The sequence below is a fragment of the Stegastes partitus genome, unplaced genomic scaffold, assembly GCF_000690725.1.
Source record: "Stegastes partitus isolate 25-593 unplaced genomic scaffold, Stegastes_partitus-1.0.2 Scaffold180, whole genome shotgun sequence".
Classification (NCBI taxonomy): Eukaryota; Metazoa; Chordata; class Actinopteri; family Pomacentridae; genus Stegastes; species Stegastes partitus.
In genome coordinates this window covers 636,102-638,590 of record NW_007577911.1, presented here as the reverse complement: position 1 = coordinate 638,590, position 2,489 = coordinate 636,102, and the positions used below count along the sequence as shown (strand labels likewise).

General features: G+C 46.9%; 1 protein-coding gene across 1 annotated transcript in view; it reads left to right on the top strand.

Annotated features, from left to right (window-relative positions):
* The first annotated feature begins 633 nt into the window (after window positions 1-633).
* prrg3 (proline rich and Gla domain 3) overlaps window positions 634-2,489 on the top strand; it is a 9,684-nt gene continuing 7,828 nt past the window's right edge. Inside the window, exon 1 of the mRNA XM_008280068.1 lies at window positions 634-700. The gene's annotated coding sequence lies outside the window, so the exon portion shown is untranslated. The remainder of the gene's footprint in view (window positions 701-2,489) is intronic.

The window sequence follows — 2,489 nt, the reverse complement described above, 5'->3', positions numbered from 1 at the left end:
TGATGACCTTCTCAGCTCCTCTAACTATCCTCTGCAGGGCTTTTCTGTCTGACAGACTGCAGCTGGAGCACCATGTTGAGATGCAGGATGTCAGAACGTTCTCCACCACACCTCTGTGGAAAGTCCTGAGGATGCTGGCAGGGAGAGAGGCTTGTTTCAGCTTCCTCAGGAGATGGACTCTCCTGAAACACACTGACATTATTCCACTACAATAACACAAGTTCAGATTTTATACATCTGTCAGTGCAAGACTAGCACAAGACATCCGAGTCACCAGCTGCTGCTGCTGCTGCTGCTGCTGACCCATGTGGGCCGAGCAGCTGGCTGCAGGAGGACCTCTGAGCTCAGTGTGTCGGTGCAGGTGTGGCTTTGTCCGCTGGTTTTCTGTCTCACACAAACTCCGCTTGGACTCCGTGTGGAAGCAGAAAACCTGCAACAGAGCCACGTTTGCTGTCAGACGCTGGTGAATTAAAACCCTCAGATGCTCCCGCCGTGTCCGTCTCCTATTTCATCTTTTGTCTTCCTCTCAGTAGCTTGTTGCCCCGCCCCTTCCTTTGCGTCAGTACAGACCTGTCAGAGTTGTGATTGGCTATTCGCCGGGATTCCTCCTCTCTGATTGGTTCGCGGAGACGTCACATTCCCACATATGTCTGACTGAGTGGTAGATGGAGGGGGAATGCTGATGGCAGTTGGACGGAGGGTAAGGACGATTTCATTAATCCCTTCGTCAGACGAGGTAGACGATGAATTTAACTGTTCGGTGCCTGAGTGATTTCGTTATTGTGAGGCTTTAGGATGATTATAAAACGGGACATTCGGTGTCTACGTGTGCTGGTGGACTACAAAGTACTGGGAGTGTTAATACTCAGTCTCCCAAGTGCAGTCACACAGACAGGAGCCAAGCGCAGAAAATATATCTACAGCAGCTTTTGGCTTATATTTGTAGGACGGGATGCCACTTGATGAATAGCATTTTGTGTGTGTGTGTGTGTGTGTGTGTGTGTGTGTGTGTGTAGGTGTGTGTGTGTGTGTGCGTGTGTGGGCGTGCGCGTGCAAGAGAGAGAGCTTTACCTTTGGGCTGGTGTGATGCTTCAGTCTCTTCTAGTCGAGGTTTGGCATTCTAGCATTTATTAGTGTCCCCCTTATGACATTTCTCCCCCTGTGTCCTAATTATTCAAAATGGTCTGGATTCAGAGGCTCCACTAGTTCTCCCTGTGTTGCCATGGAAACCCCCACCCCATCCATCTCCAGCCCTTACCATCTATATTTATAGTAGCCTGTATGTGTGTCAGAGGTAGGGCTGAATGAAGTAAGCCCTGCAAGTAAAAGCCTTTTAGTGTGTATGATTCAGAGTGCTAAAATTCAATAATAAACTCTTGATGATGACAACTACAAGAAGTAATTAATGGAAATGTAAAGGACTATTCTGGTGGCTTTGCATATTACAAACCATCCATTCATTATGTAGACACCGGGGGGGCTGAAGCCTTATCGCAGCTGTCTTAGGGTGAAAGCACACTCAAATTCACACCTACAGACAATTTAGAATCACATACTAACTTCAGCTTGTTTTTGGACCGTGTGGGAGGAAGAACCTGGAGAGAACCCACGCTGCACGGAGACTCCGCGCAGAAAGATCCCAGGCATCCTAACGGGGAGGAACCGGGGATCTTCTAGCTGCGAGACAAAACAGCTAGCCGTGCTGTCCATATTACAATCCATTACCTGCAATTAATTTGCACCTTTGGATTATTAGAATGCATCTTCAAGGCACACCATATACACAACAGATCGATCAATAATCAGCCTTTCCAATTATCGAGGCTGACATCTGGCATTTATATCTGGCAGCTAAAGCTATCTGGAGGACTGTAACATCTCTCTAAAGTAAGATTAACTTTAACACTGTTTTAGGAAATTAGCTGCTTTTACAGTGACTAAGGCCACTGTTATGACGTCTAGGGTCGGCTGGGAGGAACAAAGAACCAGGTGTTATTGGTAGGGTAAAGAAATTCAGTGTTCAGTGACAAAATTAACACAAATAAACTGTGATAATACAAAGAAAACAGTGCTGGTGGATGTTGCTAAATCAAAGATTCTAATAAAACCAAATGAAGGCGAACAGAGTTAAACACAATAGCAAACACCCACCAACAACAGAAACTAAACAAACGAGTGCCTCAAAACTCAGAACTCACAAGACATGAATAACTCCTACACGAGTTATGCAGCTGCTACGGAGAACACAGAACACAAAGACATGAGCAGCACCAAGGCGAACTGTTCACACTGAATCCCAGCTGCCCTGCCTGTGAACTTGGTTGTGGATTTATAGCCAGCTGTGGTGGTTTTGCAGTCTTATTTAGAGGAGAAAACCAGGCAATGGACCAGTCAGCCAGATCAGACGGTCGGGAGAAGGATGAGGGCTTAAGAGCAGGTCTGGAGCCAGCCAGTCATCCTTGACTTCAGCCAGGTGGGGTCTGGAGCAG